The 25,777-nt window shown below is 43.1% G+C and overlaps 1 protein-coding gene across 1 annotated transcript in view; it reads right to left on the reverse strand.

Moving 5' to 3' along the window:
• TASP1 (taspase 1) overlaps positions 1-25,777 on the reverse strand; it is a 2,293,647-nt gene that overhangs the window by 1,866,443 nt on the left and 401,427 nt on the right. The gene's annotated exons all lie outside the window — the stretch shown is intronic.

A 25,777-nucleotide genomic window follows, 5' to 3' on the forward strand; every position in this document is an offset into this window, starting at 1 on the left:
GTTGAACCACTTTTATTGAGGTATCAGTGCAAGAAATACAATAGTATTCATTCTCAGGACAACATTTTATTTGTGTTGAACCCCTTTTATTGAGGTATCAGTGCAAGCAACATAATACAGTATTCATTCTCAGGACTACATTTTATTTGTGTTGAACCACTTTTACTGAGGTTTCCGTACAAGCAACATAATATAGTATTCAATCTCCAGTGCATGCTTTAAATCGGAGTACAGAAAAATGGCCTCACTTCCATCCTCCCAGCCGCCACTCGCTTTCCCCTCCCATTAATGCCAAGACTATGTAACACTGTAAAGGAAAGACAAGCATTTATGCAAATATTACATTCCCAAGGAGGAGGCCTGAAGCCATACAGATCACAGCAAGTGATGGTGGTCCTCGCAGCCGTTAAGGATGGGCATCCATGGGTCGTAGAGATGTGCTAGCCTTACCATCGGCAGGATATGCCAGAACCTGTTCAGACACAATTTAGGATGGTGTCTCTCTCTTGTTCCACATCACTTCAACTTAAGGGACAACATTATGCAGGTGGAACTTCAAATTGAGTGATAATATGGGCATCTCAATGCCCACATCCAACACCTTGTGCTGCATAAAGCACACAGGGGTCACACTGTTATAAAATGAACAACAGCATGTAGAAAGCTCTTTGACGTGACAACCATGGAAAAAGGGATTCCATGCAATTTAATTTGTCTCCCCTTCCAGCTATTTTCCCCAGTCAGAGCTTTTTAAATATTAGTGTACTCACTAAGGATTACTCTACATGCAAAGTCATGAGTGTTCTTGTGGTGCCATTCCCAAAAGCTGAAACACATCGTGGCGTAAGGGAAACCACACTACAGAATTAGCAGGGGTGCAGCAGTGACCCTATGAATGAGGAGAGGGCTGCGAATTAAAAACCAGGAGGACAGGAGTGGGGCACAGGGAAATAGGCAATACAGGTGAAGTATGAGGCATTAGTTCCTTAGCAGGACACTGATGATACATGGGCAAGTGCAAGTGTGAGTGATGATATGCAGGTTCTTAAAGGAAAGTAGCAGTTAGGGCCTGACTTCTGTGAATCTGCGCAAGAGGGAGTAGGTGAGGGCATCTGATAAACTACCCCAAATCCCCATTATCAGAGGTGGCGGACAGGACTACTGCTATGGCCCTTTCATAGAGGAGGTGAAGGAGCTGTCCCCTAGGCACCAAGCTACATGAAGAGATCAGGTTGACAGAGGGGCATGGAGGAAAGGACACAATCAAGTCAGAGGAGAAATTCAATTTAGCTCACTCAGCTTGCCATGGTCGAACAAAGAGTAGTGGCGGGTGTTAGGGGCATAGCAGCATGCCCAATCAAAATTAGTCAACACATCCCAAAACCAATGAATAACCTAACACAAGCTCAGAGCGCCTCAAGTTTATTTTGCCATCCACCAATGTAGCGTGATTAGATCCCTGTGGCATTACATGTGAGCTTGAAATGGGTAATAATTTGATAGCTCCATCTTCCCATCAACCAGCAGAGGCTGGAGTTCTACTGCATGTTAGGCCTGCTGAACAGATGCAGCTCAGCAGTGGAATAACGGGCACTCACGTTTAATAGCATCATTGGAATATTTACTCAGTCGCAGGTCGTGCACTCGACTGGCAGAAGCTTCTCTCAAAACCATCACTAACCTCCCTGACTAAGTAACCTTCAAACACTTTTCAAACTGATAGCTAGTTCAGGGCAAAGGGACAACATGGCTGATGCCACGTCCACTCCAGAGTTCTTTAAAATAAAAGTTAAAGGTCCAAGAATGCCAGAGGGTCTGGGGCAAGGGACAAGTACTACGAAGTACTGTTTGCTGTGATATCTTTGGAATCCTACGGAGCGTATTTTGTGGAGTCTCAGCGAGTCAGCTTCACTGTTCAAGTGGCGTGACTGCCTTGGGAGGACTTCATTAACAGTCACACCAATTGGCAACTGTTGCTTTAAGAAAAGTAAGAAGAGACTTTCTTGGAGACTTTTTGGAGTCTGGGTCCTGTGTGCTTTTGGATCCCCTCTCCACTCCCCACTGTGTGCTTTTGGAACCCCCTCCCGTGTGCTTTTGCTTTGTTTCATAAGCACGTTAGCTTCTGTGTCTTTTCTATCTTTAAGCTTCCTGGTTTCCTGGACCAGGTTGCTCCGCCCCCCGAGCCTCGGGACATGCCTTACAAATAGCCCCGGCCCTGCGCATTCACGCGCGCACCGCAGAAGTACTACGAAGTACTGTTTGCTGTTTGCGGTGCGTAGCGCCTGTGCCGGACGTGGACTATCCTGTTGAGCTGCTGAGGCAAGTGTAGCTTAGCCTACTCTTTGAATACTACCACTTGAATTATTAATATTTCTTTTCCTCCAACCTCTTTGGTGGTGAAATTCTCTCTTGTTGATAGCGCTTTTTAAAAGGGATGTGGCACCTATATACTCTAAGGACTAATATGCCGCCGCCCCAAAATATATGGCGAACTGTGCATGCAACTGAGAGTGCCATAAACACAAGCAATGCAGCCCAGTCATGTTCAACCCCCAAAATAAACTCTGTTGGTAAAAAGCGTGGCAGAAAAAATGACTCTGCATGTCCTCTTGCTGACATTAGAACTTTCTACCTCCCCACTGTGCCTCCCAATTCCGACGTGCCTTTAATAAACACTGAAGCAATTGGCGGTATGGGAGGTGCTTCGACGAGAAACTGCACAGTAGATAAAGTGACATCTGTGGCTTTGCATAATAATGAAGATGTAATAGAAATCACTGCCTGTAATATATCTTTATCTGACAGTACTTTGCTCAGACGGGGATCTGTGGCTGTCACGAGTGACTGCCTGAATACAGTCACAAAAACATGGACTCCAGTACTGCCCTACTTCTCCAACATTATTGTTGATCAGCCCTTTGTAACTCAAGCTGCACCAGTAGTGTTGGATGCACCGGGAAGCAAGGCCCCTATGAAAACAAATAACACTGTATACACGATTTTTTTAAAAACTGACCATGCAGAAAAGCAACAAAGTCTAAAAGAAACTTCTTGTAAAATGACAAAGAAATCAAAAAACATTAAAGGAACCAACCGAACGATGACTGCAGCTTCCAAGCAGTTCATAAAGCGTTTAAAAGTTCCACTAACTAACTCGCAAATAGTTTCCACAGCTGTTTCTAAAAAATACATGCAGCTGGCTCAGACACGTAAACTAAAGCTTAGTGTCACACGATCTTCAGACAAAGCTGTGGCTTCTCATGAACCACTAGATGACCTAATAAAAGCGGTCAATTCTCATTCAAGATTAACCAAGCCCATACCTTCCAATGTGGTCATCAACTCTCCTATTTCTAATCCTACCGACAAATTACAATGTAACGACATCCAAAATGTCGCTTCACGTCGCAATGAGATTAGAAAAGAAGTGGATGCCTATATGCCACAATTCTCTGTTCAAAAAGACCTTAAGGTGCCGAATTGTAACATCAAGGCATCCTCTTCCTTAAGTGTGTGTGAGTTGGATAATAGTATAGAAATTGAAAATAACTCAACATTACAAATCCACACCTGTGTTCTCCAATGCTAACAAGTCAGCCAGTGCAAAAAAATGTATCTCTGGCAAAGTGGGCGATAGGCTTGTGAGTGAACCTTCTAACAATCAAGATAGCACCATTCCTGACCAAACTAGATTTATTCATCAAGACGATGGTCATGGTGCTGAAATAGTCCGGATGTTGCAAGCGTTACTACCATCCAAACCTTCTAAAGGAAACATCAAACAAACTTCAATATTGTCTAACAAGACGTTCTCGATCCCAGAGGAGATGACTCAAACTAAGATTAATCACCAAAATCTGGGATCATTCATTCTTGGCTGTCGTCCAGACCCCTACCCACAATACGCCTTAAATCGGCACAGTATTATGGAACTCTTTTCTGATATTGAATCATTAGATGATATCATCAGCTCAGACATAGAACAGGTGGAATCTATTGTGATGAACCATTTAAGCACTGTAAGACTATGGTTTCGATCAAGAGTTGGAGTTGTTAGAAATCTGGTCTGGCAATCTAAGGACGTTCTGTATCAAATGGGTTTCTTTGTAATCTTTGATCCTCAAGATGTGGCTATGGTAAATCCACCTCTTAGAGAGAGCGGAAAAAAAACAGTTTCTTGGTGCCTAAATGACGATAATCAAAAGTCTGATCACGGCAAAAACAAAAATGTCAATGACATTGTAATGAGTCCAGAAGTTAACTAGAGCATACAGGTGATTATGAAGTAATTTCGCTAGTCTCCTGGAATATGTGCAGCTTTTGTCATTTAATTAATAACAAGAATGGCGAACTTTCAAGGTGCAGCATAGTCATGTTACAGGAGACTTGGATCACAGATTCTATTCTATGGGATGATCATGAGATACATCTTACACCAGCTCTGAAAGGTGTGAGAGGTCGCCTGATGAGTGGCCTTCTCACTGCCACTAACATCAGTGCTAACATCTCAATGATACACAAATACACTCCGAATCCCTATTCACAATTGACCATTGTCTCTATTAACACCATCTTATATGCTCTGGTTAACTTGTACTGGAATCCAGCAGGAACTGAAGATATGGAATTTATTAGCAATGTGTCAACAATGCTAGACTACATCACATCTGTTCCACAAATAGCACATACAATAATAGTTGGAGACTTAAACCTCCATTGTTTAACCCATATTAAGATAGCAGAACAGAAGAGAAGAATCCCTTGGAACCATTTAATGAAGACACAAGGCTTTATCATGCTGAATGGGTCTACCCCTTTTGACTGTCCGCCCCACTCCACCTGGTCTCAAAGAGGCTCCAGTGGCACCATTGATTATATATATGTAGACCATGCACTATCTTCGAACCCACTTGAATTCAAAATAGAAAAGATGAAGAACAGCGATCATAGCATGCTATGTCTACAATGGTCAATATCACAATGACAATCATTGTCAACAAAATCAAAATGGAGCGGCACGCTAACGGCCAATAATAGTGTCAATCGGGTACGCTGGACAGAACAATCCATCTCACAATTTGATTTTTTGTTACAATCAGCTTTCAGCAACCTATAATTAGGTCAAGCTCCTAGCGTCTCAATATATTTTGACATCATACAAAATTTGAGTCAACCAGCTACTGGTAAAAAACCTTCTAGCATAGAAATCATTGTTTGACCCATTGATAAAGGAGAGGAAAACCCTTTATCGAAGGGAAAAGCGAGAGGCAGAACTCCTCCCGATATGCGTACGGTATTACACTATCACGCGCATAAAGACAAATTATAAAAACTGGATACAGCATCATAAAGTTCAAATGATACTAAATGATGGGGAACAAATGCTTGAATATCTGAAAGATAAAAACACAACACGTATCTGGAAAGCGATTAATGATTCCACCCACTCTCGACAAACATCCAAACAAATTCAGCATCTCCCCGAAGTGACGTGGTTTGAATATTTCAGTAAAATTTATGCTTTACCTGATACTGTTGGCGTAGTTATAACTGGTAAAAAATAATTTCCCTTCCATCTTAATATTGATAAATCAGATATACTCTATTATATTAAAACAATCAGTGCATCAAGAGCCCCTGGGCCTGATGGGCTGTCAAACAACGTTTTCAACAAACATCCAGAACTATGGACAAACATCTTGTTCTCAATTTTCGACCAAATCAATTTCTCACAATCCATTCCTCTCTCTTGGAAACATTCCATAACAGTACCCCTTTTTAAAAAGGGAAATCGTGAAAAACCTGCGAGCTATAGGCCTATTGCCCTCCTCGATGCTCCGGGGAAAATTTACAACTGAATAGTCCTGAAAGAAAGAAATGTTTGGATGAATACGATCAATATGCGAGACCCATTTCAAACAGGATTCGTAACTGGTCTCGGTACTGTACCAAACCTGATAATACTTAACATGTTGAAAGCAAAATTCAACAACCGTAATCAAAATCTTTACATGGCTTTTGTCGACTTTCGATGTGCATTTGACTCGGTTGATCGCCAACTGCTATTCACAAAGCTGAACATGTACGGCTGTCCTCAATCATTACAAACAATATTGAGCATCTATATTCCAACACGACTATTCAAATTAGGCTCTCAATGGAAGGGCTGTTATCATCTTGTGTTAAATCGGAAAGAGGCATTAAGCAGGGCTACATCTTAGCCTCAACACTCTTCAATCTTTTCATATTAGATCTGGGAACATCATTTGATGACATCGAGAGTGATGCTCCAAAATTGGGAACGCAAAAAAAAGGCGATTCTATATGCTGACGACTTGGTGCTCATCTCACAGACACCAAGAGGTCTGCAGAATATGCTTAATTGTTTGGAGAACTATAGTGCGGTAAACAACTTGATAATCAACACCGAAAAAACTCAAGTGGTTACCTGTCAGAGGAAAAAAAGCAATAAATATACAAGGAAACCAAAATGGTTTTTAGGCAAGCAAAATCTAAGTGTTGTAAACAATTACAAATACCTAGGTCTCTTCTTTTCAGGTAGTCCAAGCTGTTCCATAACATCAGTGACTCTAGATGCAAAAATTCGAACTCTAGCCTCTCAAGCATCTATTCTAATGCGTAAATTTGGAAAGTTTACTTCTAACCATATAACGCTCTTTTTCAAACAAAAAGTGATACCTATCGTATCATACGGTGCAGAATCCCAAATACCAAAAACAAGAAAATATCGGGAGCGATACGAAGGTAACTTTTGGAAATCTGTTTTTAAACTCACAAATTGCACACCAACAGCATTGCTGCGACGCGAATTGGGATTGATCTCAATCTATTGCCAAGTTACTTGGAAATTGTGTTGCTGCTTTAGAAAATGTATAGTGGGCGCATGTGAGAAAAATGTACTAAACACCATAGCTCACTATTTACTAACATCAAGCGACAAGTTTCCTAATACTTGGTATAAATGTGTTTTAAATGCACTAAATGATGCAAATATATCTTTGCAACAGTTAATTCTTAACCCAACAAAAGCTAAGGCAGCACTACATCATCAAGATTGGATTGATACTCGAGACGTGTCAAAAGTATGTCGATTACTCAACTCCAATATATCAACCTAAAAAAATTGGAGTAATGGAAAAATACTTGCAGACATGTCCCTCTAGCTTTATTAGATCTCAAATGCTGAGAATATGGTTAAACCTCTATCCAACAAATGAAATTCTGGCTAGATGTGGTATTATATCTAAAAGGCAAAATTGGTGTTGTTTTTGCAAGAACACTGAGCAAATCGAAACTTTAAGTCATTTAGTGGTGTGCTGTCCTATGTTGAACTTTTTACGGCAAAGATACTTTAAAGAATTGTTACAGTTGTATTGCTTTCGCTCAGATGATGAAATTTGGGGACAAATAATCAACAGTGACCGAACATCAATGCACATTGCCTTAGTTAAATTTATGTCTGCTATTTTCCCAAAGTGAAATTGTCTGTAAGCCTGTAGATTTTTTTGTTTACTCAAAATTAATACTTGAAATGTAATTTCAAATTTTAGATAACAAATAATGGAAAATTATTTTTGTATGATATATTTGAAAGATTGTAAATCAACCAAACAAATAAAAAAAATTAAAAAAAAGCAATTTACTGCTTTGGGCACTTCTGGCACTTCAGTCAACACTTGACAGAGCAGAACACATAACCAACACAGACTACTCTTGTCTGATTCCCCTACCCGGAGCACAAGTATTTATGGACTATTGTGTGCTTCAAGAACTATCCATTGCCCACCAATCGGATTTCCTTCCGCTTGGCCAGATGAACGGAAAATATCCTCTTTTCATAAGGAAAATAATCCATTACTGTTTGGACAATAATTTTCCTGTCATCACGGTTTTGTTGGATCAATCCCTCATCTTTAATACAGTGAACTGCACAACCCCACCAAACTGACTAACATCTTCCTTTGGTATTGATAGAGCCACTCTATTGTACTATCCCCTTCTTACTGAACCAGGAAACACAAGTGCAGACTGGTTCTTTCCTTTGCAGCACCAACCCATACAACTGTAGAGTCCCAGAGAGCACTGTACTTTACCCTTGATTCTTTAATATCCATCACACACCAGCAATTGACGCCTCGGTGCTTCTTTCTCCTGTTCCTTTGCAATATATACAGAAGACACCCACATTGCTTTAAAACTGGGTCAAGCAACACCAGACGTGCATCCCAGCCACACATGCATCCCAGCCACCTGCAACTAAGACTGGATCAACGAAAATAGTCTTTGTATTGATGTTTCCAAGTCAGATTATCTACCGGGGGCACCTCAGCCCCGTCACCACTTCTCCAGGCTTTCTACCATCTGGTAAGCCCACAGGTATATGTATATACTTCTTCTCATGTTCTGCTCCACCCTCGTGAGAAGGACACACAAACTGTGATTACAGGGGAGTTTTCCATTGTCTGCCATCAGTAGCCACTTTATCTGGGAGCATGTTGGTGACCTGCCTACAGAGATTAGGAATGGAGGATAGGACCTGAGGGATCCTCTATATACATCCTCTGTGATCGGCATCACTGATGCTCCTTGATGGCTCCTCCCTTGGCACCACATGGCCACTTCTTATTTCCTGGTATACAAAGTGGGACGTTTTACGCATAATTTGGTATTTTAAAACATTGAAATAAGGTACCTGTGGTCTGTAGCAGTGAGTTTTGTTTGGCTATTTTTGCTGATATCAGCTTGCCAACCCCTTCCCCAACACTCTCCATTCTCTACTCCTTTGTTCCCTTCTCATTCAACATACACCTTCCCTTCCTGTTCCCTCTGTAATCCTGGGAGGCTACATGATACTCGACTACATGGCATACTTTGAAATATTGTGGAATTTTTTTTGGCTGTACTGGTAAGTTTGTTGCCTTTGTTGAAATGAATATTTTGAATCAAAATAACATGTAAGTAATGACAAGTGGCACCGCATAGAATAGCAACAGAGCAGGCTATATGTAAATTGGACCTCTCAAAAAAACACTGAAATGTGATCCTTTGGGCAACCCTTTTAGAATGAATCTTTGCCAAAGTAACAAGAATATATAAATTAGAGGAAGTCAGACATTTTTCTGCTGAGGTTAAACCCGGTCTGAAACTAAAAACAATAGACACAAATAACGGACTCTCAGAGAGAGAGAGAGAGAGAGAGAGAGAGAGAGAGAGAGAGAGAGAGAGAGAGAGAGAGAGAGAGAGAGAGATGGGGCAGGTGTGGGCAGGTATGTGTGCTGTTACAAGAAACAACTATTTTGGGGAGAATGAAAATACAGGCGAGTTAATTAGTCACACACACAATGTTAAAAAGACAAGACTGGCTGACGTATTAGTGCTTGAACAAAAGCTAGAAACGGTTCAGAAAATATTCATCACTGGGAAAACCCAGTGATAGACGCAAGGCTGATAGAATACAGGGTCTTCTTGAGACAAGCGTCAGTTTGATTGTGGACAGGGGACTATTTTACCCAAAATAAGCGTTGTGGGAAAATGGGGACGAGGGGGTAAAATAATAGCTAGAACATTAAAAGGAGTACATGAACAAGCACTAATTAAATGAGTCCTGGATAAATCTGGTATACCAATTACGACAAATGTCGAGATCTGTGAACATTTTAGATCTTCTTACAAATCATTATTTTCTGGAGATATTCAGCCTACACTATCGAAATTTAGATTTTTTTCTTTGGCAAAATTCTTATTCCTTGTCTCGAAGATGAGAAAAAAGTTAGATTCAACGAGCAAGTGTCACCTGAAGAGATAATTGATGCCATTAATTACTTGAACACTGGAAAATCTCTGGGATTAGATGGGTTATCAGTAGAGTTTTAGCAATCCTTTTTGACACAACCAGTGCCCATCTAATTAAGTTATATAATCATATTCTAGACCGGGGGAAGCATTTCTACTCCGAAGGAAGCATGGATGATTAATTCCTAACCAAGGATCTTTAGATCATGATAAAGGTGAAAATTACAGACCAATATCATTACTCAATGTGTACATCGAGATTTTCGCTAAGATGTTCACGAACAGATTGGAAAATTGCATTGGGGAGATACATATATATACATATATATATATATATATAAGTGCTTATAGTTTAGTTAAACCTTTGCACTATAAAAAGCCAAGCAATTTAAATTACAACAATTGATAATACATTAATTAAAAAGAATAACATATCAATTGATTAAAACTTAATAACCCTAAACCATATCTCGTAATTTTTACAATTTCATCAGGACATTTCATGCATCATGACCACGTACAAAAATTATAAAACAGCAGAAGTCAATGTATGCCACTCAGGGCATTGTCAAAATAGTTATTTTCTGATTTCAAAAGCACCTCTTTCCAAACATACGCTGCAGTCCCACTTATTACCACCAACAATGCTGTGAAGATTGTGCTCCAGAATTGATCTGTATGGAGCTGATCCAGATTGGAAACTAGCTTTTTATATGCTCTGCGACAGTGGTCCCCCATGGCGGGACATTCTAACAATAAATGCCTGCTAGTATTAACTTCTTGACTGCATAGGGGTCATATTCTACAATTTATTGGGACGCCAGCCCATGCGCCATAGTACTTGTAAGTGGACAAGATATTAAAACGCAGATACATAATAAATCATCTAATAAAAGAGGTCAGCTTCAAAGATACTGTAGGGGGCTTCTAATAGGAAAACCAAATTTAGTGTTTTCAGCATATCTCTTTTCCTTAAGAAAGCTATCCAAATTTACAGAGCAGTCCCAGTCCACAGTTTAACTTTAAGTTTATGAAGATTAGTGGGACAGTACTGGTCCACAGAAGGAACTAATCCTATAGCTTTTAGATGCATCTGCATCGTTACCCCCAGATCAACACAGAGCAGATTTTGTGGACTAATCTCAATAACTGAGGCTATCAAATTTAAAATAGAACAGTTTCCAGATCGTGCCCATTTGAACTTTATCCCAAGGTTGCTGCGCCTAAGCTGCCACAGTGACCCGAGAGATGTTACGCCCAGCCCGCATCTGAGCACCTCGACTGGTACCGCCTGAGGGCACCCCAAAATGGAACACAGGCATTTCCCATCCCGGTTTATCTAACCACTTAAAATACTTTGAGAGTAAGGCTTTAATGCCATATAGCATTGCAGGAATAACACTAGTTCTATATATTTCAAAGAAGCTCTCAATAGTATAGCTGCCTTTCCTCAGAATGAAGTGGCGAATTGCTGACCTCTTCTCAATTACTTTTTGCGTTATATACGTTCTGTAGAAGGCTAGACTAGGACGGGTGTAACGAGGATCCCCAAGTATATGTAGGTCACCACAGCTTCCAACATCATCTTCCCAATTGGCCATCTGAAACAGGACTTGGTTCTTCCTTTCGCGCCCATGACCATGATTTTAGTTTTCTTATAATTTATCAGCATGTTGTTATTATTCACAAAATTATTTAATGCATCCAGCACTGAAGACCAATGGGCGTGTGATCCAGTAGGATTGTATCATCAGCATAGGGCAACCAGGGCAGGTGCTCGCCTGAGATAGGAGGGTGGAAAATTGCGGCACATGCACAATCTACATAGCATATGTAAACTGATCTATCGCAATGCCTTGTAGTCTCTGCAATCATGTAGTGGAGGGCAAGTATGTCAAGAGAGGTGCTGTGGTCCTACCTAAAGCCTGTCTGCAACTTACTTAATAGTCCCTGCTCATCTACCCAAGACTGGAACTTCCTTAGTAAGAGCGAGGTGAAAATCTTAGTGCTTGAATCCAGCATGGCCAGTTGCCTATAGTTTGCTGGATCCAAGCGGTCACCCTTCTTAAAGACAGGAATTAAATTGGAATCAGGCCAACTAGTCAGCACTCTCACATTATTCAATATGTGATTAAATGTTAATGGGGACATTATTCATAACTCAGACAGGTTTGATTGGACAAATAAATGGATATGATAATTTCAGAGTTCTTATTGATATTTTAGGACAGGAGCACAGGCGATGTGGTGGTGTTTTTTTCGTTGGAATATGCATTGAAAAAAATGGGTTTTGGTCGCTGATTTATTAAGATGGTTCGGAGTCTACATAAGGGGGCAATAGCTAGAATCTGGGCAAATGGAATGATGTCAGAAATATTTTGCATGGAACAAACTGGTCACTTTCCATGCAGATCTTGTGCCGCATGTGATACATGTTTGACGAGCTAAACATTTTGCTTCAAACATGTGACATGGCCATTAAAATCACACACAAACTGTAATACCGCTAATGAGATTTATATTATCAAATGTTCTTATCCCATAGTAAATCTAGGCATGACAACCTGGCGAGTGCCTATGAGAATTGGGGAACACAGGTCCCAAATTAGAACGAGTGCAATAGCTTCATTAGTCCAGCACTACCAGCTGCTGTGCCATACTGAGCATGATTTACAATGGATGGTTATTGACAGGGTCCTCCCTGATGCCTGGGGGTTCAGTACATCCAACAGGCTGTTCAAATTGGAGCGCAAATTGATCTTTCGGCATAAATCGCATGAAGATGGGCACAATGATGAGATTGCATGGAGTGCGCCCATTTAATAGACAAAGACTTGCAGCAGGTAATCTGATACACCACGTGGTGGTGCCTTTCCCAAATTACAGTTCGATCCAGTGTGTCCATATCCGGTCCTTGGTTTGTCCTTGATTGTGCATCCATTTCTGCTAGTGCCCCGAGATTGAAGGGTGTCCTTTTTCCTTAGAGGGTGTGTTTCTATTGGATCACACCTCCCTACCGGAGGTGTGCTGTACCACAGGGTGCTTTCCCTAGAGGGTGCTTCTGTTTCTTACCTTATGCAACACTCTTTGAGCATGTGCAATTCAACATGGGTTATTTTTCATTAATATAAACCTCCTGTTTGGCCACTGCTGTTATCCGCCACACAGTATGGCGTGGTACTTTTAATCACGTTTCCTTTCCTACATGCCTAGTTTTTATGGTTTCCTTTTGTGCGTTATACATTTTCTAGCAGTACTGCATTTGAGCGTGAGCAACACTTTGCTGAGTTCAAGATGGCTGTACCATCTCGCGTCGATGTGCCCCGTCATGTGATTCTATGGCAAGACAGGAGGCTCCTATTATGCATTACAATATTTACTCTGAAACCACAGCAGCAAAGAAAAACTTTTACAAACAAAAAAGTTTCAATAACAGAACTAAATAGAGTTCAATGCCAATGTATGGGAAACTCCCCAATCCATCATGGAGGACAGGTCATGCCCTGCCAGGAACCAATGAGCAGGGACCCTCTTCTATATAAGTCTTTTACTCCAAAACCAACTCCTCTTTCTTTGCTGCTGGCACCATAGCTAGGTCACTCTTTTGGTTCTTTTGCATGTGTTGCCTTTAATGGTTGCTGTAATACTTTGTGTCAATCGTATTACACAGTATTTCTCTTGTCAAAGGAAGCGTTTGCTTTGGGAATGTGTGTTTTGCTTTACATGGCATTTGGTGTCAATAAGGAATTTGTATTGGTTTATAGCTGTTACGCTCCTTATTTTATGCCCACGAGCCTTGCTCAGGCTGTCATGCGAGGGCTTTGTTGTTTGTGTACATTAGAAATTCCTTTGAGCTACGCACACAGGCCTGCCCCTTTCGGCCTCGTGTTGCTTTGTTTATTTTTCCCTTGCCTCATTAGCCGTGACGCAGCCCTTTAAGAAGCTTTTGCTTCAGGTCCGGCAGATTAACCCTTTATGACACGCTGCTCACGTGGGGGTTTCATTACATTTGCAGCCTTTTTCATGCCCTGAATTTCTCAAGCTGCCTGCTAGCAAAGGTTTGTTGTAGCCTAATATGTTCACGCTGCTCGCGTGGGTTCCATGTTATTAAGGCACCTTTTTTGTTCTAAAATTCTCACACTGCTCGCATGGGTTTGCCAGGAATTAAGGCATTTATGGCATCTGTTTTTTCCCTTATGCTACTAGTGTGCGTCTTCCTGCTGGGTTTAGGCGCTACCTGTCTTCTTCTGAGAACTTAGTTCTCGGGTGCTGCTAGGGTGAATAGCCTAGTATACACCTGTTGGGTGTGTTCTATTTTGTTACAGGGTATAATATGCTTTAATTCATTTTAATATATTTTGTTTTATGTTATTGATTAATGTTTTGTTTTTTCCGTCCACCCCTGCCCCGGGTGCAAGCCTTTTAGAAGCTGTTGCTTCAGGTGTTGCACACGGGGGTGGGGGTTCTAAGGATTTATAACATTATAGCATTTTAATCATGTGCTGCTGAGGGCCACACCCTGCTAGGGTGAGCAGCTTGATTGTGCGCTTGCGCATTCTGTTTTTCTCTATGGCGGCGATAATATGAGCCGTGTTTCAAGACTTTAACCCTTACCTGTTGGGTTTGTGATTATTACATACAAATAAAGATCATATTTGATTTTTCCTTCTAACAAAAGTGAGATGTTGGAGAAAAGGTTGTTTTGGGCCTGTAAAGGGGTTTCCCTGCCTAGCCAACCATTGGTACATTTTTCAGACCTATAAAGGAGTTCTCTGACTCTCATCCTGCGTTAGTGTATTCAATACAGGTACAGGACAACTCAGTCCTCCCCTTTCCCCCTGCTCCCCCACCGCCCCATGGTAAGTGGTAAAGTGAATAGGAGAAGTGCAGACTGTTCCTCCTTGGATCTGGTAGTTGTCTCCCGCAATCCCTTTGTCCTTCTACTTATAGCCCAGTCTGGGATTAGCCTCCAGTAGGGCACAAGAGCTCTTGGACCCCATTTTTTCTCCATAAAATGGGTCTGCTTTTTCTTGTTGGGGGGGTATACAATATTTCATATTTCTTTCGTAAAGGTAGTTTTCTTTACAGGTTTTGGTTCCGTACAAAGTGACAGACCCCAAGCTAAAGGGGGTATATAGGTACTTGAGGGGTGTCAAGGAGAGTTTTTAGACATGTTGGGTCAGGTCACCCGGACTTCGGATTGGCTGTTTGCCTGTTGTTGTTGTAAAGGTACTGCGGGGCTGGATTTTGGGTAAAGATTTGCCTGCACGGCATCACTAGCGCCCACATTTCCACAGGATGGCGTGGGTTCCTTCTCATATATCTCCATCCCAAATTGTCATTAGGGAGGACTACTGTTTAAGACCTTTGCCCCTCAGGGGAATAGAGCACGCTCTTTTGGCTGTTCCTTCTAGGGCTCTACCCATTCCAGGCAAGGCGCATCAGGGGGTGCGCACATTTACTCCTCTGCTCGAGGGGCATAAACCCATTTTTAGCCTTGTAAGGGTTGTGGCTCCATTAGGGAGGTCATACCGGTGAGGGTGCTGCTAGGGCTAGGTTAACTCCAGTAGGTTCACCTTAGATCTTCGGGGGTTGCAGTGAATAAAAAGGGGGTCGTTTTCATTTCCTCCTCGCCTCTTCCTTTAGTGTCCGATAATGTCAAGCAGGATTAATAGTGGTGGAGGTCAGTGACCCCTTGTTTGAAGGAAAGGTGGTACCAGCATCCTTCACAGTTTTAGTTTTCTGAGCACAATAGATACGGTCCCACTGCCTGAAGGGGGGTGATTTTTTTCAACCGATTATTATCTTACAAGTTCTAACTTCTATTCGTAGTTTTTCATCATTGCAAAATGGAAGGGATTAATCTGCTCGTTGATTCCCTTCTCCCGGCAGATTGTATGATCAAGTTAGACCTCAAGGAAGAGTGCCGGACGGTTCCTGTTGCTCCTCTTTGTCAAGAGTCTTTTGTCTCAGCTCCATTGTGGAGCTCGCACTGACCAATGTCCTTCCCTTTGGTTTGCCAATTTTTTCCATGCTTCACAGAGTTAATGGAAAGGGTGATAGCTCGCCTTAGGTCCTAGTGGTTTTGGATAGTATCTCTTTGACATTCTTTCTTGGTTTTTACTTATAAGTCTCAGTCTACTTAGAATATGGTGGAGTTAGCGGTGTGCTTTCTACAATCATGGGGTTGGTTTTCTGTTATAAATACAAGAGATTAAGCTCCACATCTTTATCCTTCGGATGACAGACTCTCCTTTGTAAGGAAGTAATCCCTTCCCCTTGAAAGGGAGATTTTCACTCTGATGGCTAACCTGGATAGGCAGATGGTCAGTTCCATCTGAGTCATCATTCCAAACATCTTCGCAAGAATCCGTTTTTTCTCACAGTTAGGTTTCTGTTCCCCCAAAGTCACATTGGAGCTCCTTCAGTGGCTTAGGCTCATGAGTGTCTGGAATGGCACTGCTCTTTTTCCGTTCCCTCTTCGAGTGTCTTCCGGGGTCAGATACCAGCAGACTGGATTTAGGGGGCCAGGATAGGAGTTTTTCACAGGCAGAGGTGGTCCAATTTAGTGAAGAAGCTACATGTCAGTCTTCTGGAGGTGTTAGCAAGCTCTTTTGCAGTCAAGAGCCTTTCTCTAGGATCAGTGCCAGACATCTCCAGGACAGGAGCAACATATTGTTAGACAGGACTCTCTCTTTGCCAAGATCTTGTACTTTTGGGTTCCAATTTAGTGGTTCTCTTTCCCTTGTGCCGTCTATGCTAGTGTTTGCGGCTCTACAGGTAGATTATGAATACCAGTGCACTCCTTTCAAACTATTTCCTCCGGGATTGGTCGGTTCCTTTTTGGCATGTGTTTTCTTCGTTTTCCAAGATAGCAAGAGTTTCTGGTTCAGCCCTTAGCCCTATAGGTATTGTCGGTGGATATTACTAGTATCGTCCCTCTCCACTTGTGGCCTATCTCTTTAGCGACATTCTCATATGAGCAGGTCCTTCAGGGACTCCTCTATTTTTTATTGGAACGTTTTTCATCTTCCTGGTGCTTCCGAGGGCTTTCGCAGGACTCCATCTGTGTAATTAAGGACTTCGGGGCAGCCTTTAATAAGTCAGGGCACCTTTCAGCTTGCAACCACCGGGTTAGTAGGTGTGTGGCTCAATTTTTTAGTTCCATTTCTCCCTTGCAGTAGAAATAGGTATCTTCTGGTGGAGCTGTTTAGAAAGAGTAACATTACATGTCGATGAAGGCATTAACTGCCTCTATCTCAACGTGACATGGGGCCATTAAAGGGGTAAACAGTGGATAGGCAGTGCTAGGTCTGCAGAGCCTTCAAGGTCCTTTGGCATTGGGGGTCCACCTAAGCTAGGTGTTTTTTCTTCTAGGGGACGTTTACATCGTATGGGATTAGTGCGTTTTCCAGGTGGTTTATTTCTTCCTGTTAAAAATGTTTTTTCCAATTATCAGTCCATTAGATAGGGACAGTTTAATGTCCTCCTCGATGGGGAGGGTCATTTTTCTGTGTTGCCAGAAGGGATAGCGTGGAGTTTCCTCCTTCCATTACCCAAGTTTCCAGAACATTTTTATGTATGAGTTTTTAAGCGTTTTAGAATGTTTCCGTGCAATAAAGAGGCTCTTAGTCTCCTAATACCTCTCAGCTGCTTTCCTGTGGGAACACTTTTGCAGGGTCCCTTGCCCCTTTGACCAAATGGATTAAGTAAGTTATGCGGAAAGAGGGAGTTAATTACTCCTTTTGGTCCTTCAGTTAATGATACTATGGTGGTTAGGACGTTCTCCTGTGGGGGGAAATATTATCAAAGCAGCTGATTGGTCCTGGGAATAATCATGGGAATAGTTTATTTTATCACAATTATTCGTCATGTTGTAGTTAATGTGATTCAAGGGCTTCAAACTTGCATAATAGGAGCCTCCTCTCTTGCCATAGAATGACTAATCCCCCTCACTAGCGTGAGAAGGGGGTTTAGATTCTATTAAAGACAAGGAGGCGAGTATTATGATGATGGGATATGATATAGCATGTATAACGTGTCTATACACAGGTGTTTCAAGAGAGAACATGTTTTGATTTGTTGTTCTTCCCACCCACTGCATTTAGTCTGCCTTGATAATGCATTCAGCCTACCACTACACTGTATTCTCATGTTGCATTTAGCCTGTCTTGATAGTTGCATTTAGCCTGGCGTGATAGTTGCATTTAGCCTGTCTTGATAGTTGCATTTAGCCCGTCTTGATAGTTGCATTTAGCCTGTCTTGATAGCTGCATTTAGCCTGTCTTGATAGCTGCATTTAGCCTGTCCTGATAGCTGCATTTAGCCTGTCCTGATAGTTGCATTTAGCCTGGCGTGATAGCTGAATTCAGCCTGCCACTACACTGTATTTTCATGTTGCATTTAGCCTGTCTTGATAGTTGCATTTAGCCTGTCTTGATAGCTGCATTTAGCCTGGCGTGATAGCTGAATTCAGCCTGCCACTACACTGTATTCTTATGCTGCAATTAGCCTGTCTTGATAGCTGCACTTAGCCAGCCACTACACTGTACTCTCATGCTGTATTTAGCCTGCCTCTGATAGTCGCATCTAGCCTGCCATCACACTGTATTCTCAGGTTGCATTTAGTCTGCCATGTTAGTCGTATTCAGCCTGTAGCTAAATCTCGATACGAACGTTCCTGTTAGACTTACTTAGCCTGCCACTGCTCGCCTTAATAGTAATCCCGCACTTGGGCACCACACCATACTTATCACGTGAACTATCTGGCCACGACATGCATCCGCTACTCTCTGCCAGCTTCTACCCTTTAGCCGTTTTAGGATTCTTATCCTTTATTGTAGGCATTCCCCCCGCCAGCATTTCTAAGCCACACCACACTTACATCCACGACTTCCACTCCACCCATCCTGCGACCATGCTCCACTGCATTGACCTGCCCATTAATCCGTACCTCAATGACCCAGCTCTGTGGCTTAAGCACTTTGCCACCAAACCTACACCAAATCTTCCATGCACAATACAATCTAGGAACACTAGACTCAGATCTAGACTGCCCCGACCACCCTGCTTTCAGCGCAGCCACACTGCCCTCTCACAACCTATCCCACCATCGCTACCTAACCCCTCCCCCTCCACCACATCTAGCTCGTCACTCAAGAGAGCCCTCATCAATGCCAGATCACTCACGGCTCACGCCCTTGACATTTCAGACCTAATCACTGTCCAAAACCTTGACTTTCTAGCCATTACGGAAACTTGGTTAAACGATGCCTCTGGCCCACTTCTTGCCTTATCCATACCTAAGGACTACGCCATCATTAGAAATGATCGACACTCCAACTTGTCCAAAGGAGGAGGACTCGCTTTCATATACAGTGACAAGATCACCATGAGAACTATGACTAATGCACAATTCAGTTCTGCTGAATCCCTATTAGTGAAACTATCCCTCTCACTCACTAGCACAGCAACTATCCACCTTATATATAGACCTCCAGGACCACTTGGGCCATTCACTGATGATGTTACAGCTACATTGTCCGCCAACACGAATCCCAACTCCCAGGTACTGCTATTAGGCGACCTCAACCTTGGCCTCTCCGATTCCAAGGACCACATGGCCACCGAAGTGGCAACCACCCTCGTCAACCTAGGTTTCCAGCAGCGCATTTGCGATCCTACCCACAACAAGGGCAGAACGCTCGACTGGTTAGCAGACCTCAACTGCAACACCACTGTCAGGTCTAACACTGTTTGTGCCTGGTCTGACCATCACGTCATTTCCTTTCTCGTGCCAGCCACCAACCCTCAGCCCTTACCTACTATAGCCCCTGCTATACCCACCAGAAATAAAAAGGACATTACCAGGGAGAAATTGCTTCCTCTCATCCTCCCCATCTTAAACACTTGCACCGCGCAGCACAAGGACCCCACCGTCTTAGTAGACACCTTCAACAGCACTCTACTCAAAGCCAATGAGATCATAGCTCCGTTAAAAATTCGCAAAGCCAAACAACATTCCCACCTGAACTCCTGGTTGACCCCGCAATTTAACACCCTGCGCAAAGATAAGCGTAAGGCCGAAGCTCTCTGGAAAAGTCATCCTAGCACGACTAACAAAGCCTCCCTCCCGATCACCTCACTTAATTACAAGGAAGCCATCCTTCAAGCCAAAAAAGAGACATATAACCTACGCATAACGCAAGCAGAATCCAACACAAAAGAATTATTCAAAATTTTTAAAGAATTAGAATCCCCTTCACCTGCCCCCGACTCATGCATTAAAGATAGCACCTGGTGCAATAATATACAAAATGCACTTCTCAACAAAATAACCACTCTGCAATCTAAAATTAACGCTAAACAAAACTCTCTGCATACTCCCCTCTTAAGCAAAACCCTGCCACCCAAACCAACCACCTTAGACTCTCCTCCACCTTTCAACTCCACACCGCTCACCACCATGGAGGTCAAAAAAATCATCTGCAACCTAAAACCCTCCAATTGCCAAGGGGACTCCTGTCCAGCCCTGATCATTAAGGAATCGGCCCATGACCTTGCTCCCTTCATAACAACTCTTATCAACTCCTCATTTCAATCTGGAGTGGTCCCTAACAATTTGTAGGATGCTTGGGTCATCCCTCTTCTAAAAAAACTTACCCTAGATCCTGAGGTCCCAACCAACTATAGGCCCATCACCACTGTCCCTTTTCTCTTAAAAATCTTAGACAGAGCAGCGTACCTTCAGATACAGAACTACTTGGAAACTAACAATCTTCTAGGCACTAGACAATCTGGATTCAGACCTAAGCATGGCACGGAGACAGCCCTTTTAGACCTCAAAACCCAAATTGAGGATCTAAAAGACAAAGGCAAACTAGCCCTGCTTCTACTATTAGACTTATCCGCTGCCTTCGACTTTGTCAACCACCAAATACTATGTAATCATTTGAAAACTGCAGCCCACTTCTCTGACAACGCCACTAATTGGATTAAATCATTCCTGGACAACAGACATATGAGAGTTTTTTCCCCAACTTCCTCAACCGACCCTGCGCCAATCCCCTGCGGGGTCTCGCAAGGATTGTGCGTATCCCCTACCCTCTACAATGTTTTCACTAAACCTTTGTTTGATGTGCTTGACTATCTGGGTGTCACCTACACTAATTATTCCGATGACACCCAGATACTCATTCCCATTATGGGCGATTAGTCAGTAGACTCGAAATCTCTAAATGACATCTACCATGTCATTCAAGCCTGGATGGCACAACATGAGCTCTGTCTCAATGATGACAAGACAAAGCTCCTCATCCTAGGTACACAACAAAGACTCAACAAGCTGAACCCCATGTTCAGCTCCTTCAATATCGACGGAAACTCCATAAAAGTCTCTAAAGATACCAAAACCCTCGGAATCTACCTTGATTCCACTCTCTCCCTCCACAGACAAACGTATGCAGTCGCAGCCGCCTCTGCCTACACATGCAAGTTGATCACAGCTTGTCGCCCTTTCCTCTCCACTCAAAATTGCATAACCCTTGCTAGGACATTGGTCATGTCCAAACTTGACTACTGCAACGCACTGTACTCAGGCACTAACCAATGCAACCTTGACAAACTCCAGATCATACAAAATAATGCCATTAGAGCAGCCCTCAACATCCCCAGATCAGGTCACATCTCTGAAACTAGGAAGAACATTCACTGGATGTCAGTCTCCCAAAGGATATCACTGAAATTGCTTGCCCTGAATTACATGCATGAATAACCAGGCCCCCATCTATCTAACTTCACGGTTCTCTCAATATAGCCCACCCCGGTCACTAAGGTCCTCCCTCAGCCAGAGCCTACTGATCCCTAGATATATGCTCCAAACAGCCGGAGGGGTTAGCTTCCCAGTCCTGGCAGCCAAACTGTGGAACTCTGTGCCTCTCACCATCAGAAACCTCCCCTCCAACACAAAGCCATACGTTGGTTAGTCACCTCAGACGACCAATTGACTCTTTGAAAACATTATTACTTGATATTACTTGCCTAACCTGTATTGTGATCAATGATATCGTGCTCTTCTGCTGAATGTAAATGTTCTTTGTAATGTCATACTGTTATGTAACCACTGTTTGAAGATATGCGCCCGGTAGCCTCTGGGCCTGGTTTGCACTATACAAATAAAATAAATACAAATACAAATACCCTTCTTTGGTTTGTTATTCTTCCCAAACACCCACCCTTCTTTGTTTGTTATTATTACAGCTTCAAGCTGAGAGGTTCTGTTCAGGAACGTGAGTCATGGCTACAAGTGGTGGAGAGTGGGTCATCCAGGAGCTTTGCTGGATTTTGTCTCCATACTTTATCATCTAGTCTGTGCAGTGGACGTCTGATTAAAGACAGCTACAGAAAGAGGAGGTGGTTTTGGAGTAAAGGACTTATATAGAAGAAGAGTCCCTGCTCATTGGTTCCTGGCAGGGCATGACCTGTCCTCCATGATGGATTGGGGAGTTTCCCATACATTGGAATTGAACTCTATTTAGTTCTGTTATTGAAACATTTTTGTTTGTAAAAGTTTTTCTTTGCTGCTGTGGTTTCAGAGTAAAGATTGTAATGCAGAATACTCGCCTCCATGTCTTTAATAGAATCTAAACCCTCTTCTCACGCTAGTGAGGGGGATAAGTCATTCTCTGACTCACATGTCTCGCACAAACCAAATGGCCAGTATAAGTATTTAGAAGCTGCTGCCGGGCAGAGCGGGTGTGCACACCGCTCCGTACCACCGAGATGAATGGAACTTCAAGCGTCCATGACACAGGAAAGGAATAGCTGTTAGGGACGGCCATTTGGGTGCGTGACTGCACACCGTTTCCATTGCACTCCAGGTGTTCACTGAGCCCGAGACTGTAGCCAGTGGCGGTCTATCTGACACACTCATTTTAATTTGGACACGCCGGTCCGTTTACTCTGTGCTCACTCTTTCAATTTTTTACTGAGTAACAGAGTACGAACGTACCTGAGAGCATAACAATCCGTTCCCTGGTGATAACCGAAGTGGAATTTACTTTCTCTGCCACGGGATCTGCCCTGGCGGTTTTTCAGACCGGATCTGATGTTGCACGTCTAATTTAGGTAATATATTAATGTTATCAATAGCTGCCTCTGGAGCTTTCTATGGGATGCTTTTCTTGCCTTGGTTGTAGACTATCCATAAATTCAATTGGTGATCCAAGCCTTGCTCATGAAGCGTGGTTGTTATAAATATTTGTGGATATATTGAGGAAAGAAAAGAAATTGTGAGACTACATCAATTAATTATGACTCTCGTTGGAACTGAAGTGTTAATGTTTGCCACATGGTGAATGGTTTACTCCAATCAATGTACTTATTTTTGTATCTCCTACAGGAGTTCAACACCCACCCAAGTGTGTTTGATCCCCCTTTTGTGCCCTGAAGGAGGCTCGACCCTTTGAAACACGTCTGGCCGGTCAAGCCGAAACTCAATTTGGCATTTGGTTTCTGAAATAGAACTTTTAAAGATCATGGGTTAAAGTGGATGTGGTATTTTAGACACCTTTTTTAGGTGCTGGGCCAACACACAAGTGGCCTAAGGTGTACTTTCTGTTAGGGGTTTGTGAGAAACCTGACAGTGCTCTCCCACACACTCCTTCGTGATCTTCCATTCAGGTGGCCAGGGAAGGCTAATCACTTTTGGATCCCGACCCTAGGGGTGGAGAAGTGAGGGTGGATCACCTGAGTGGAGGGTCACAGTGGATTGGGGGGAGGATACCCAAGGGCGAGACATGGCATTCCCCCAGTCCCAACATCACCCGAACCTGCTCTCCCTCAGCCTTAATGGGGTATTTCCAATCTCACCCCAGCTCCCCCCTCCCCATTTCCAACAAATACTGAGAAAAGAAGGAGATGACTAAGATCAGTAAAGATTACCTATAGGAATAACATGGGGAAAATGAGGGCAACCCATCATAGAAACAATGCCAAGTTTCCCACTAATAGAGTCAGGCCGGGTCAGGCATTTGATAGTAACCATTCACACCTGACTCCACTTGACTGGTCTTTTCACTATAAAAGATGTGGTCTGACACAGAAGTATAAGCGAGTATGAGAGCAAGCAGGAGAGCGAGCTGCGAGGAGAACCGAGGTGCCAGCGTTGCCCTGCACTAGAGGCCAGAGGCCAGAGACCGGGAAGCAGAGACACTGAGGAACCGCAGTGTGAGAAAGCAGAACCTGGTGAGGGAGCCGTGTCCCCAGGGAACCAAGAGGGGTCCGCGTATGGGAACCGAGGGGCGTGCTGGTCCCCCGCCGCACCTGTGTATGCGAGTGCTCATTCCCTTGGGCTAGTGAGACAGCCCAGGAGTGTCCGAGGGGTCACCGGTGAGACCCTGACCTCGAAACGAAGTGCCTCGTGGAGCCGAGGGGCAGAAGTCAGCCCGGTGAGTCTGAATGCATTGCATAGCAGGGTTGTGAGGAGCGTGATACATAGTAACACTGAAAACGTGTTCAATCGAAGTTAACAGGAAGATTTCAAAGAGTGCAAAGACATTGATACAAGTAATAGTAACTATTAAGGGCGAAACTGGGAAGACGCGCGTGTGTGCAAGAAAAAAGAAAGTAAAATTGAACAGTGAAGAAATGTGAATGCAAAAGGGGCTTGAAGCCTGTGGAAAAGGTACAAGAGGCACAAATGGATATGCAAAAGGTTCAAGAGGCACTAAAGGAAAGAATAATGCAAAAAGTTTCCCGAGTGACCGGGACAGACAGAACGAGGCACAGAGGTGCGTGATAAAATAGAAGCAGCGTACAAGAGACACAAAAGAAGTAAAGGACAGTGCAAGTGCGCATGACGAAGAGAAAGGAGCATACAAAAACAAAGAAGGGCAAGAGGGTCAGAGTGGTCACGCCGAGGAAAAGCAAAGAGCTGTGCGTTTTCTAAAGCCTCTGATTCTACCCCATGAGAGGAAGGCATGTAAGAACGGATATACATATGAAAAAGGTGCACCCTGAACAGATAAATTGTGTTTCAAACTAGAGGGGCCTAAGCTTGAGGAAGGGCACCCTGAGAGATCAAGAAGGAACTGTGATACATATTGCTTTGTGTTTTGAAAGCTAAAATAGGCCTGTGCTTGGGAAAGGGAACCCTGAGAGGCCTGCCGAGAAAAGGAGACTGTTTTGTGTTAAAAGCTACAAAAGGCCTGAGCTTGGGAAGGACACCGTGAGAGGCCCATTGAAGAAAGTGAAGTGAACATGTGTAAGCTAGGGGAAGGGAACCCCACAGAACTGAGACATTGAAGGTTTTGGAATTCACTGTAAGGGCTCGGTGGAGAAGGTCTTTCGAACAGCCCTGTACAGTGAGCACATCTTTGTGACATTGACCAAATTGCACCTGATGAGAAGACCACTTGAAACCAACTCTGGTATTGGCATTTTTGTTGAATCATCATTTTTCTTTTCAAAAAGACTTCCTATGACATTTTTGTAAAGCGCGAGGGTAAGCATAGGTTTAGACACAGACTGACTTTTGTTTTGGACTATTAGACAACAGCAGCATTACAAACATCAGTTAAGGGAACCATCACTTTAGAGTTAGAGCCAGTCAGGCATTCCACCAACCCAGGAACCTTAGTAAATACATGTTTTAAAATGAACAAGTTACTTACCAACTGGTAACGTTCTTTCGACTGGATGTTCCTCCAACGTATTCCTCATCTTAGATGTATTCGTCCAGCTTTGGCTGCTTCGGAAATTTTTTCTCGGCAGAGGGCACTGTGTGTCGATGTCATCGAGGTCCCTCGAAGGCCTCTGTCAAGGGTGACGTCATCGGGTATACAAGTAGCACGCGCGGCACCCGTTGGCCTCAGTTCTGTTTTTCCCCCTCTTGTTCTGCTGTATAGATAGTGCAGGTAGCCAGGTGTCAGCCTTGCGAGAGTTGAAGTGGTAATAACACCAGAAA

Source organism: Ambystoma mexicanum, chromosome 4q (genome assembly GCF_040938575.1).
Source record: "Ambystoma mexicanum isolate Mex_15411 chromosome 4q, UKY_AmexF1_1, whole genome shotgun sequence".
Taxonomy (NCBI): Eukaryota; Metazoa; Chordata; class Amphibia; order Caudata; family Ambystomatidae; genus Ambystoma; species Ambystoma mexicanum.